This window comes from Excalfactoria chinensis, chromosome 7 (assembly GCF_039878825.1).
Source record: "Excalfactoria chinensis isolate bCotChi1 chromosome 7, bCotChi1.hap2, whole genome shotgun sequence".
NCBI classification, from domain to species: Eukaryota; Metazoa; Chordata; class Aves; order Galliformes; family Phasianidae; genus Excalfactoria; species Excalfactoria chinensis.
In genome coordinates, this window is record NC_092831.1 from 19,227,434 (window position 1) to 19,241,369 (window position 13,936).

Genomic DNA, 13,936 nt, shown 5'->3' on the forward strand with positions numbered 1-13,936 from the left:
TACCTTTCCCATTAATGCTAGAAAATTCTTTGCTCCACTGAGAAGTGATTGTGGTGCATCATGCCTTCTGTGCTTTTACATCCGAGCGGCAGGAGCCTTTATTTCATCAGCACAAACTGCAAGGAACCAGCGGCAGCCTTCCAGGTGTACTTTGCAAATTGGGGTTTAAATGTGGAACACATCAAATTAAAATTCAATATTAATTATTTTGTCTTGCTAGGAGCCTGAGTAGTTTAAAGCAGCAAGGGTAATTGTCTAACTCATTGTATGTGTCTACAGCGAACTTAATCATTATGTCAGCTTCCTAATAAAAGGTTATTATAGAAACAAAGATCCCAATTTTACATATGGTAGGCAAGGGAGAATTCGAAGAGCTAGTCTCCAAGGTAGACTTGAGGTTCTTGACAAATGATGCCCATGCTGTGATCAGATACTTAACAAGAAATCTCGTTATTAACTAGGCCTGTACAGATAATTAGCACTTGAGCTTCAAATTTTAAATCTGGCTTGAGATGTATAATTTATCAAAAGCCCTAGCTCGCTGTCAAAGTCCCATAATAAGGCAGCGTTATTGATGAATTGAGATTAAGAGCAGATTGAAGAGAAAATTAGGCCACTGGTTAGTCCGAAAGGTCTGATTTCAATATTTGCGCTACTAATTTGGTATTATTTTGGTAAATGGATGAGATCCCCAAGTGCTGCGTGGTATAAAAGAATAAACCGTGTGTCGTTATTCTAACAAAAAAAGTACTGTTTGCCGAATGGTGAGTTTTGCAGCACCAGCAGCCTGCTTAATAAGCTTCTTTACGGGATAAGCGTACCTGTTTTTATTGCATTAATTTATTGCAGCACATAGAGAGCACTGGGCTTTTAGGCAGGGTTGGAAAACGTACCTTCTTCACATTAAAAATTATATCACATTAGGCTAATTATGACAGAGCATGCCAAGCCCTAATTTAGCCATTCCACTTATATCCACGCATTGTCTTTCAAGCATTCTTTACCCCGGAATGCAGATAAGTACCATTTATGTATTCAAGCTACATAAAAAGCGCAATCTTGTTTTAATGATCGCCAGTAGCACTTCATTGTGAATGGCTCCAAGGAAAATGAAAGAGTTACTGTATGCAATCTATCTACAGTAAACCACAGCTGCAGAGGTGTGAGATACACAATTGCGGCCCTTAGCAAGCTAGATCTTTTTGATACACGTCACAAAACATCATTTAGGGCAATATCTGACTTCCTGAATTACATGAGGCCATGCATAAGGTTGAGATGAGTTCCGTTTGTTTTGCTCAGGGTTTAATTCTCAGCCCAGGCTTACAGATCATCCCAGAAAGGCACTCTGCTTTACTATATACCAGGTCTCATCTACAACAAGGGCAACCACAGATCGTTGTATACATCCGACACATCACACCAATATCCTCCAGCAAAATAATAACGCCAGTCGCCGCCGGCTTCTAGGAAACATTGCACGGAGATCCCCTCCACCACATTATTGGCAGCAGCTCCCTTCCTCTCAGTTTCCAGCTGTCCAGTGGGGTGTGCCAAGTCACAGCAGGACCTGAGGAGTGTTTGTATTCAACTGTGGCACTGCACTTTATGGAGATTTGCCATGTACGTTGTGCACTTACAGACAAGTGGGATTTCCAGGCCCGGCGGTGCTCCCCAGTGCCAATGCCGAGGTGGTTTGATACTCAGTAAATTGCTTTGGGCTGGGAGCTGGTGACAGAGCAGAATGCATTGCGTTAGGTTTTCTATCAATAACATCTGAACGCCACTTACAGTGGAATTGCTTTCATGCTGGTCTTGCCTCCTAATTTTAATTTTAGGACTGATTGGATTTTGCAATCAGGCACTTCTGGCAATGCTGGGAATCAAAGCCCTTTCCTCCTTTCTTATAAATAAGGAACTATTAAAAATACAAGGAACAAATTATAAACAACTTCAGCTGCTTTAACAAGCCATTGACTGATGTGTATTTGCACCAATATGGAAAATACTTCATCTTTTTGATATATATGTTATAATCATTTTATACAGCTTGAGATAATTCATACTTTCAGATTTTACTCTACCATGCACAGCAAAGAAGCACTTTGCAGGGCTGATGGAGTCCCGCAGGATATTTAGTAGGTCTGTAAGCCATCCAGACAACAGGAGCACGCAACTCTCAGCAGACAGAGGGCCAGCTTGTACTTCTGTGGCAGTTTTCATTCAGGGACTTCCAGGTGTTACTCTGACCCTGTTTACTCTGAGCGTGCTTCTGCTGTGCAAGCTGGGGCCAGGAGACAGCTCTCCTCGAGAGTACACTTACTTCAGTGTAAGAGGGAGGAGCACCAAGTGTCATTTAGGATAAAAGTAACCCATAAACTATATTCTAACTTTATAAATTAAGGGCATTTCATATCTTTAAGTGACATATTCAAGGGTGTGCAAAGATTTTTTTTAAAAATGTTTAGGTATTTCCAAACTCTGAGGGAAAAGGAACACATCTACACCAAACGAGGGTGCTGTGTGTGTAAAGCTGTGCCCTGGGCCCATTTGGAGCTCACTGATAACTGTAATGACCCAACACCTGCCTGGCAGTCCTTACACACGGGGCACTTCTGCAGAGTGGAAGGGGAGCTGCATGCACAGTGTATGTTTCTATGTTTGATTGCATTCATATAAGAAACAGAGCAACCATACATTACCTCCCACGAACCAATGTAAGAAATGACAGCTGCCCTACCGGAATTGCAGGCACGCACCTAGAAATAAAGGAATTAATGAGTACATAAATAAACATTCGTTAAGGCGCATCCAAGCGGCTTTCACTGCAGCCCACCTCGCCTCTTGGACGTTCCCCCCTCCAACCCCCCCGCACCGGGACAGCCGCCCGCTCCCTGCCATGCCGCCGGCCGCCGACAGGGGGCGCCCGCGTACCGCGGAACCGCGCGCTCCGGGGCGCAGCCGGGGCCGGGCCGGGGGGCGAAGGGCCGGGCTGGGGCTCAGGGAGGCGGCGGATTCCGCGTCCGTTCCGCTTTAGCCTTTGTCGGACCGCGGTGCTGGGAGCTCGGGTTTGGTCTTCTGTGGAAAAAGAGGGAGAACGGACGCCTGGGATGGAGGCAGGGACAGCTGTGGTCTGAGGCAGAGTGTGCAGCCGAACTTCAATAAAATAGAAGTTTCGTGCTACAGAACGAGCTAACATAATGCATGGCTTTTGCTTATCGTGTTGCGGCCTTTTAGTTGCAGTTTGAACGGACCAGCTATTTCCAGGAGACTTCCTGCTTTTGGGGCCTTCAGTATTCCAGCAACAGAAGAAGGCAGAGAACTCATTTTTTTTGTTGTAGGTGATAGTAACTGATAGCACCACTCTGTTAGACAAATGAAACCTTTGCACTTCCCTAATTTCTAAAATGTATGTGGAGTTTGGCTTCTCTCTCTCTTCCTTCTCTTTTCCTTTTTGTTCTTTATTTTGGTATCCTTTTAATTAAATGATTCAGGAAGACGACTGTCCGGAAAGCTCTGGGCATTTTCCAAGTGGCAAATGGCTATAGTGTGTGACAATGCACGGTGGTTGATGAGTTAGTTCTAGAGGCTTCTGAATTTTAATGATGTTGGAGATGATATTGTGTGTCCTTCAGCTTGTTAGAGTGACACCAGCACTCCATAAATCATAATACCTGTGTATTGTAAAATCAATACAAAAGTGCTATCTCAGCGCTAAACCTTAATAAGTTTTTCAGTGCTCTAACAGCTTAAACTTTGCTGTAATGCCATTGGACCCGTAGGTTAGGATCAGAGCATGCTTAATTTGTTTTGTAATAGAGACTTTTCTTTAATGAAGGACCGATTAGTAAAGCTTTGGTTGCCACTCTGGTGATCAGTTGGCAGAACAGCCTCCGCAATTAAACTCGTGTATCTCTGTCCTGAAGCAAAAAGGCAGGCTTAAACAGTCAATAAATGTTAATCCAGTCAGAACCTGTCTGTGCCTTTGAAGGCTGCTCATGAGGGGTTTTTCAAATCACATTTTTTTCATCTTGTTTTAAATATGGAGGTCCCCATAGAGCTGGGACGCAGAGTACAAGGCCTCCCACAGCTCCGTAATAAGGTCTGGCGTACTAACAGCGCTCCACACAGATCTGTCATCTGTGTGTCCCTCCTGTCCCTGTGCACCTATCTGTGCCTTTACTGGTCAGGAAAAAAGTAACGGTGGTGGTTTACATTTCATGCATTCGTGAGAGTGAAAAGGCTGCTTTAAAATCTTCACACAAAGCAGGTTACTATGGATGTGCAATATTTTAGTCGTTTACAAACATCCCCCCCAAAACTCTCCCCATTATTTTTTTCTTTGTGGGATGAATCACAGGGGAGGAAGTTTACATTTGTACATAGGCTGCAGAGCACATGTGGGGAGAGGGGAGCTGCCAAACAACTGTGCTGAAAACAAGCAAACAGAGAAGTTGAACCTTACCGAGGCTGTTGTTGCTCTCTGGGATAGGATAGGATAGGCTTCTCCCAAAACACTGCCAGTTAGTTATCTGTTTTTCAGTCTTGCCTGCTTGCTTTCTTTTCCTATGGAGAGGATAAAAGAGTGAGTGGATAACTAAAAGCAGAGGGTGAGTTAGCAGAAAGTTGGCTGGTAGAGAGGGAGACATGGGTGAAAGAAAGATGCAATTCCCCATCTTTAAATGCTTTCCATTTGGTGCAACACAGCTACAAACTTCCTGTTTTCCATCTATCCATTCAGCTGCACACATATCTGTGCACAAAGCATTAACGTACATGGAGAGCACATTACATTTAGCCTAATTATAACTGGAATCTCCTTCTTGCTTTGTGTAATTTACCTTTTGTTCACTGTTGGAAGACTGAGAGCTTCAGATAATGACGTGAAGGGAGCTGTGTGAGTCAACCTGTCCAGCCTGTGCCAGGCTGGGTCACATCCAACCTGCAGTAGGCATTTAACAATAATTTGAAGCTGCGATACGGAATATACTTTGTCCTATGCTTTGCTCCGTTTACCTTTTCAGTCTCCACCCTCCTTTCTGGTCACTGAAGTCAGACCAGTGTATGACACAGGTATGTGCCCTGCTCACCTGTTGTGCCCCTGATGTCAGCCCAGTGCACGCACTCCTCCTTCCCCCCAGCAGCCAGCAACGTGCAGCTGGGGTGCAGATTGATTTTGGTCTCCAATTACTCTCCCGTGATCTGAGCAAAGGCATTGACAGCAGAGTTTGGGTTCCTGTGCAGGCAGTTGAGTGCAACCTTGCAGAAATCAGAGGAGATTCTTGCTGAAATACAGAAATCAGAACTGCTGTCCGCAGTCTCGGATTCATTAAAAACATGAGCAGGGCAAGTGAAAGAAAAAGGGTCAGACAGCATCTTTCAGATGGAACAGAGCAAGTGAATGGACTCCAAACACAGAAAAGATACCTTGAAATACTTGGGGGTGATTATCCAGTGCATAGAGCCCCAGAGGCCACACAGTCCTGGGAAGAAACAGTGCAATCAAATGGCTATTAGCATCCTGGAAATCCTACTAATGCACAAAAGACTCATAAATTATAGTCTTGAATTGTAATACATCCATTGTTGTAATTTTAAACCTTCTTCAAATGGGATGTGGTGATAAAGCCTTGCATTTCTTTCATTTTTTTTTTTCCACTTTCTGCCACAAAGAGCTGGGCCACCTGTCCCCAGCTGCATGTAGTCAGTCGTTTCATTTAGTCAGCACATTCTAAGATCTCAGAAAGCAGGACAGGAGCCCACAGGATGCTGAGTACTGCTGAAAGCAAATCAACACGAGCAAACACCTCTTCAAACCAAACGGCACACGAGGTGTTTGCTACCACTGAAGATTTGCTAAAGCATAAAGAAATGCACAGCACACTGGGTTTTGTTTACTTCCCAACCAGTGCTGGCTCTTGATGAGTAACCGTGTGGTCACAGCGACTTCCTGCAAATGGAGAAAACCCAGAAAATTCAAATAATTCCTCAAGGTCACAAATGGAGCGTGTGCCTAAATCAGCACGCTGTGTTTCCTGTGCCCCCTCACACTTTTCGCCCTGGCATGCTGTTAGGATGCCCACAGCAGCTCTTCAGAGCGCTGCTCCCTCAGCAGCTGGAAGGGGTAAAAAGAAATTTGGATATAATCCTCACAACAGCTACAGTGGTCTGGGCAGCTTCAGTAATTGCAAGACACACCAAGGCTCTCCCAGAAATCCACAAGTCTGTTGTTTCAGTGAACTCCCAGGGCCAACCTTGGGTGGCTGCAGGAGGTGAAACTTTAAGTAGACTGTGGCCTTATAAAACATCAGCAGACACATATTTGAAAGCCTAATGATCAGTTTACCTTGGCTTAATTGGGTTTATGTGTTCAAGGATATCCTGGCAGGGAAAGAGGCTTACTGCTCTTGGAGAAAATTAAAGCTGGAACAAAATTCTGCTGATGTGATGGAGAGCCTGAGAGCATCTCTGTGTGAGAGCCAGCTCTGGCTCCTTGCACTCAAGGAGGTGGGTTGAGCCCAGCTGTCCTACTTGTTCACCTCTCTTCTTCAGGTGGTGGCAAAGCTCTATGCTCAGGAAGCTGGGGAGCTGGCTTAGGGCTGCTCTCTCCTCTTTCTCTCAGATTTCATCTCACCCTTGTAAAAAAGAAAAAGAAAAAAAAAAAAGAAAAAAGAAAAAGAGTCTATGATGAATAGATTTTTGAATTGGCTTATAATTGCTTATTCTACTCTATAATATTAATTTTCATCTTCAACTGTTCATTGATTGAAGAATACTGGATGTGGATTGTTAGTTTTCTTCATGACACGTATATTGAAGAATGATTTGAAGAATATATTAGTGCATATTGATAATATTTTTCACCTCCTATATGCTTGTAGAGAATTATTTTTATTTGCTGCCCTGGGAGAAGTGAAGCCAGCCTCTACGGCTTCTATTTTTACTTTTATTTTTATTCTTTAACCTTTCTAGGCATCTTTTCTAATGATAACTATTATAAAAGCCCTGAAGAAATTCAAAGCTTGCAACAAAATTTAATCCATGTTGAAATGAAGAAGACTTCCTTGAAGAAAAACAAGCCAGCTATGCCCATCTTACCCATCTTCCTGGTGTCCTTTCAAATACTTCCACTTCTCTGTCCGTGCTGCAGTATTTCCAGGTGTGTGTTGTTGGTATCCTGAGTTTGGGGGTCTTCTACTGACCACGGTGATGCTGAAAGAGAGCAATTTGCAACAAGGTTATTAATGTTACCCAGTTCACCTTAATGCCCGTGGGTGCAGATGGAGTACACCACACTTCTCAGCAATGCGAGTGTGGAAATTTAATTTACACTGGTTGACCCACAGCTGTGAGAGGCCCCTCGGTTCAACCCATGGTAACAAGCCTCAGGGAGGTGACTTTGACACCAGCATTTGCACAGTGGAGGAAGACACTGATGGCTTTCCCACCTGACCCAGACACCACTGCAGCTTGGGCGGGGGGATCAGGGTGAGAGGATGGCACCAATCCTGGGGCACAGCTGTTCTGGGGACTCTGAGTTCCAGTGCTCCCTTCTGAGCGTCTCTCGTGGGGCCTTTCCATCAAGGCTGCTGGATGTCCCTCAGAGCCAGGACCATGCCCTGTGAAATAAGATCAATGTGCAAGTGCAGCAACTTGCTTTCAAGCTTTCTTTGGGAGGGTTTAATTTAAAGCAAAATAAAAGCATCACAAGGCTGTATGCTTCTCACCTCAGATCATCGTATTTTAACAATTAATTCACTGCAGAGACTGCCAAAGAATGTAACTGCACTCGTGTAAAAATTCATTCATTTTATTGCTGTCTTCCAAGAAGCAGCAAAACTGATTTTAATGAAAATTTGTATTTAGGAAACAATCAACAAACCACACACATAACCACATGCACAGCTCGACGTGCTGCTGGGGTGAGCCGTGGCATGCCAAGCTGCAGCCTGAAGCTAATTTTTTACAGCCAAGTTATAAAGCCCTGAAAAGGGGGTTTTATTGTGGAAATGCTGACAGAACCAGAGTGGTGCTACTGGCTCCCTCTCTAATTAGTCCAAAGAATGGAAAGTTATATTTTGCAATATGTGGTAAGCACTATTGTCCTGATGTTGCTGGCTTAAGCCAGAACTGCAGGCTTAATTTGGTGTTACATATTCTATTAGAAGTTTGAAAAGGCAACGTGGACCCTTTTACTGTCATGAAATGTGAGGGCGTTCAGGCAGCAACCTTGATTTGTACTTTCAATTATATAAATATTAAAAGGTGCGGTTTGGATTTGGTTTTGGTGACAGTAGCGGATTCCTGCTGTGTTCAGTCTACTTTGAAGAAGACGTGGAGTCCACATGGTGTTTCTCGCATGTTTTCCAGAGACTACTTTTAAATTCCTTCAATAAAAGTTACTTTTATTCCCATTTAAGTCTAATGTTTACAGAGAAACATCCTGCCAGCAGATGAAAGTAAATAAAAGACAGGAGAGCAGTAACATAAAACACATCTCTCCAAGGTTCCTCCCAACTCACACGATACTATGATACTATGATGATACTATGATTTGTTACTACAAGGTTGTTATAGTGTCCCCGTGATCAGGCAACATCTGTGCTTTGCCATCCTCTCAGCATCAGCTGATTGCTGATAAACTATGACTGTTCTTTTACATCCTGTTGTCCCACACTCCACTATGCTGGCCACCCTACATCCAGCAACGGTCACTTCTCCAAAGGTGGGACAACCATAAGAGAAATGGATAGCTGCAATTGTCAGATTGCACAGGCACACAAAGTGTGTCTTAAAAACACATTTAAATATAGGAAAATGGGTTGACTCTCAGATTTAAATGAGATATCTACCCGATTAAGTGCTGTTCTGTACTTACATTTTGCTCATTTGTTTGTGTTTTTCTTCTCCTAATACAGTATCTATATTGTACTAAAAACTATTACCCACATAACTGCTATTGCTTCTATTGTGTCCATAAGGGGAGGGTCACATTAAGGTTCTAAACACCCCCATACATTAGTTTTAAATATACCATTATTATGTGAAGTGCCTACAAATCCCTGTTAGTTATAATACAGCCTGAGCAAATTCTGGTATTTACACCTGAAATCAAGCCATGGTAAACTCCTTGTTTCAGGATAAAACTCCAACTTCATATCAGCACCTCCTGTCATCACCAACAACATTCTACCTGGTGTTACAAAAATTACTGGAGTGGTGATGAGAAATTAACCTATTCTCTTCCTTCCTGTTGCTTCTTTTTTTTCCCCATCCACTTGCAAGGAATGCCTCTGACTGGTACTTGACAGTACTGCAAAGGCTTCAGCACTGAATTTAGCATGACTGTTGATATTACACTAAAGGCAACAGTGGATTATTCTGTAAGTGGTAATCCTTAACATGGTATTTTGTGCTTCTTCACCAAAGCAAGGTCTCCATCTTCCTTTTGTCTCACAGGAGGCAGCCTCTCAGGAATGAACTGATGGGACGAAGCATCACGATTTAACCAGATCTGACCCAACAAACAGTGTTTAGAATTAGATAACCATCTCCACGTGCATTAAGATCTCCAACCTACAGTAACTCTGTTAGTCTGCTGAGAAACCAGGCTGGCTCTGATTGAAATTACCATTTTGATGCTCTGACCCTCAGATCTCTTAATAAAGCAGAAAACGACCTGTCCACTGGTCCTCCTAGCTATGGTGAGGCAGAGTGGCACCAGCTGCAAGCCAGCACAGTGTTTAACTTAATCCATGTTTCCAAATACGGCATCAATACAACAATAATAAAAAATACCTTCAAAGAACCCAGTCCTAATTTACAAAGACACTGCTGTCATGGACACGTGCTGGTCTTCTGTGGGTCAGCGGTGTCCTGCCAACATGTGACATCCTCTTGTGTCAGCTCCAACACCCAGGTGCATTTTAAAATCTACCCAAAATTATGCACGGCAGTGTTCACCCAAATACTCTGCCCAAAGATAAGCAGATACAGATGTCTGGCCACTGTTGAATTATGAGCCCCTCTGAGCTTGGAGGAGATGGAAATACAGTTTAAGGATTTCTTTCAAAGAATAAAATAGTTCTAGGAAAGGAGAATAATTATTTTTGGTGTTAATCTGCACTTCACATAGGAAGTAGAATCAATAGTACTTTCTTCTAGGGCATCCTATGTCATCTCATTTACAGGAAAGAAACACCCTCATTGACAGAGAAGTTATTCTTAAGCACTGTATTGTCATTCAGTGTTAAGCAGTAGGTAAAAGACAATAGTCTGGTATGAAAGCCTCTGTGCACAGAAATGGGATTATTCTACACCAGTTTACATCAAGCTGAAATTTGGCTCTGCATTTCTGGAGCTAATATAGGAAAAAAATCTGTAAGTTGCAATTTAATGTGCCTAAATATCTTTAGTCTGGAAATCCCATAGGAGGAGAAGTTCATGTGAGATTTCCAGTAACTCTTGATCTCAGCCATGTGGAAATGTGCTATAAGCAACTTTCCCATGCTATTTACTCTTCCAGATCCAACTAGTAAGAGTCATAATAATTAGCATTTTTACTACAGTACGTTGTTACAGAGGATGAAAAACGTGGTTAAGTAAGCAATGAAGAATTGTATGAAACATTTCGATATAACAACAAACCACTAATCAGAATTTCAAACATGAAGAGTGAGTCCTGTTAGACTCACTTTCAACCAAGTTTCAGCCTGGCTTGTAACTGATCCCAGCAGAATGCAGGGTGAGACACAATGGAGATGACCTGGTTAGGTGTATGCTGACAGCACCATTTCCCAGGTAAAACTGATGTGGCAGGAACTTCTATTTGGCAGAAGAAATAACCAGTGAAAATAAATTCTCTTTAAGGGGTGAGACTGGTAAGACAGCAGAGCTCTCATCCAGAAGTGTCCCCACGGGACACCAGTCCCAGCCTTCTGAAGACCTGGGGACCATTTGGTCCTTGTGATCTGCAAAGCATCAACCAGCAGTCTGAAGATAGCAGAGAAATAAGCTGCTATTTAAAATGCTCCCTTGCTTTGTTCTTGGAGATGCATTTTCTATTTGCATTGGTATCAACCACACATAGCAAGATGCTTTTGTGAACACAAAATTAAAGCAAAGCAAGGCAGGTTGCATGCTTTTTTTCTTCCTTGAAAATTCATTTTATACTTGCTACTTCTCAGGAAGAGTGTGAGCTATAAAATTTTTATGTGTGTATTAGAATGTTAAAAGCACTGTAGTAACAAGCCCTGAGTTTTAAATAAAATATAAGTACTGAATCCTCTATTAGGAATGGTGTAGTGGAACCTCAAAGGCTCACTCTAAAAATTAAGGACCAGTAGCCATAAACTCAAATAAAACACCAGGAGCTGGAAATACCAGAGGGACTACCAATAGTAGCACTGCACATACTCTCCCAGCCTATCCTTTCCCTACCACTTATCCCTTTGCAAAGGAAGCACTAGAAGCACACCACTCTTATCTAATGGACTTCCATCTCCATTTCATGCACAACCTCCATCTCTGTAACAAGCACAAACAAAAAATTTAAACGTCACAATTCCCAGGAGTACATATTGAGTGCCACACACAGACTGATACGGTAACTGTTCTAGCTCTGTATTAATCAACAAAGAACAGCAGACAAAATATGCTATGATAAGCAGAAAATTAATTGCTCCAAAAATGAGTAGAAAGAAGCAAATACTACTGTGCATTCCTTCTGTTCCTTCTGTTAAAATTTTAATGACACATTCCAAATGCTTAAAACATTAAAAAAAAAAATAAAATGTGGAAGGCTGTAATCTACACACTTTTCTTTCAGGGCTCTTTAACAAATCTTCTAAGCAGTCCCAGAGATGTTAGCTAGGCCATTATACGTAATGAATCTTGGCATAAAAGAACAGCACAGCAGCAGCTACACATGAAGCAGCATGTACAATAAATTATCTCAAATGCAAACCAAATTCCCCTTGTTTATCATGTATATAAAGCACCAGTGCTCAAGATTCCCTCCAGAAGTGCTGGACTGTGTGTAATATTACTCATAGCATAACAAGGTCTCGTACTGTCATTGCAATTGCATCTTTCCTCAGATGATGAAGTGCAGACGTGTGGAGATGGAAAGGCTGTCCAAGGAAATAAAAATATCAACAGGTAGACCATAGACTAGGCGATCTTCCCTGTGCTGAAGTACAAGGTTATGCACCCTCTTCCCAATGTGATGGTGAGCTGGAGCTCAACCAGCTCAGGGAGGAGAGCTCCCTGCTCCGGGATTGAGGTGAAACCAATGTTATTTGAGAAATGTATGGCTCTGCAGCCATCAGCTCTGCTGCCCTGAGGTGCTTAAAGCAACACACTTGGGCTGCACGTTACATTTCTGATGACTGAGGAGTTAATGAGAGGCACTGAGTGTGAAACCCATCATCAAAATGGGATCTCCTCTGTAGTCAGTTTGACAACACAGGGAAAACGGAAGCATCTCTTTACCAGCTTAATGTAGAGTGAAAATGATAATTAATTGAAAGCTCTCAGAGGTTTGAAATTTTGGAAACAATTCCAAGAGAGCGAGAAAAAAGTTGCTGAAATGTATAAGGTATCTATTGCATCTTTCCACAACATGTCACATCCACTAGCAGACCCATGATTTGTGCTTTGCTGAGAGGAAAAACAGTCAGTCATTATTGTGCACGTTAATAAGTACAGTGTATCCTGCTCCTCGTATCTGACATCTGCTTGCACAATCACGTGTAGATGACAACCTGCTATCATTTTAATTAGTCACATTTGAGCATCTATGGCAACCTTTCTGTTACCATATACCTGCTTTTTTGAAAATAATTCTTCAGTATAGATGCTGCTGCCAAGCAACAAATAAGAACACAGAAAAAAAAATAAACATTCTCACAAAACCCACCTTGTTTGGGTACATGTTACCCCTTGCAGCTGAAAGATCCTGTGAGAATTTGTGTATCAGCCATGTTTGTTTCCAGCGGTGGGATTTGTACATAGCAGCAAGCCTCTGGATCTTGTTAACTCAGGGCAAAAAGTCATGCTTTGGAGCAGTTGCCCCAGCAGGAGGATAAAAGATGATGGTTGGTAATTACATCAGTTTTGCACTGTTGAGCAGATGTTCTTGCAGATAGATTTTGGCTGGCATTTACAGAACATCACCAGTGAATCTCATGATAGCACTGGAGGAATGCTGCTACAAGTGGATGGAGCTGCACGCCTGTAATAAGAAAGATTACAAACAGAGGAAATAAATGGAAAGAAGAAACAAGAAAAAAGTGTCTCAGGAGCTGAACTACTTCAGAAACTGTTTTTCTTTTTCATTTGTAACCTAATAAAAATAATACTTGACAAAATAGATATACTCTTGACCAACCTGAGCATGGCCCAGGAGATTTATTTGGACCTCAGTTTAATATTGGAATTAAGGAAGATGTGATCCCAATTTTCAATATCTGAAAGGACATAGTAGCCTATACAGGGCCACAGCTGTGGAAGGAGACTGAGAACTAGACAGCAGCAAAGTAATAGAAAGATAAGCCTATCCCTTACCCTCATGTGGCTGGAAGCAGTTTGAAGAAAATGGGACAGTGGGTAGAAATACACAGTAAGTTTTCCCAGAAACATAACTCAGCTTGACTCCTACAACTCAGCTTGACTCCTCCTTGACTTTACAACGAATAGAAAAAAAGTACAGTGAGGAAAAAGACAGTGCTTACCTCTTCATAGCTTGTTCCAAATGCGTAAAAATATGAAATAATTATGAACCAATGTTACCTCTTGGGATGGAGAAGCATCATTTCCTTCAGTACATAATTGGAAAGTGTCTTGCCCAAACCCACCCAGAACTCAGTGACAAAAGAAGCGTAACTGTGTCTCTAGTATCTAGCAATCTCTAGTTAGGCTTCTGGATAGGATCCCT